Genomic DNA, 659 nt, shown 5'->3' on the forward strand with positions numbered 1-659 from the left:
CATTCGAGTAAGACCCTTAGTCCGAGGCGTGGTCCATGGTGAAAAACATTTATTGTCCGTAAATTATTATTTTTTTTGAAAAAATTTCTTCTACATCGGGTTTGGGCATCGATGAGCTGGAGTGACGGGTACACGGAGAAGGCCATCGAGTAAGACCCACTTTTTTTTTTTTTTTTTTAAAAAAAAAATTTATTTCTAAAAATTCTTCTAAAATTCCATCGAGTAAGACCCACTTTTTTTTTTTAAAAAAAATTATTTATTTCTAAAAAAATTCTACTATGACGGGTTTGGGCATCGATGAGCGGAGTGACGGGGTACACGGAGAAGGCCATCGAGTAAGACCCACTTTTTTTTTTTTTTTTTTTTAAAAAAAAAGTTTTATTTTTTAACCGTTCATGCTAGGGCCGTTGTCTTCTTTACCCGCGTAAAATGATGTGGTGGGCTGACTAATGGTTTCTAGTAGATGCGGTATGCTTTTTTAAAAAAAAGTTTTTTTTTTTTTTTTTTTTTTTTTTTTTTTTTTTTGAAAAATCACCACGCCTCGGAGGTCCCTTCTATGACGGTTGTCCCTCGTTGATCGGAATGTCTCTCGGTTATCGTTGCTCGGAATTCCCTCGGTTTAGGCGGCTGTGATGGGTTTGTCGGAAATCGGCTTTTGA

The sequence above is a fragment of the Silene latifolia genome, chromosome 9, assembly GCF_048544455.1.
Source record: "Silene latifolia isolate original U9 population chromosome 9, ASM4854445v1, whole genome shotgun sequence".
NCBI lineage: Eukaryota > Viridiplantae > Streptophyta > Magnoliopsida > Caryophyllales > Caryophyllaceae > Silene > Silene latifolia.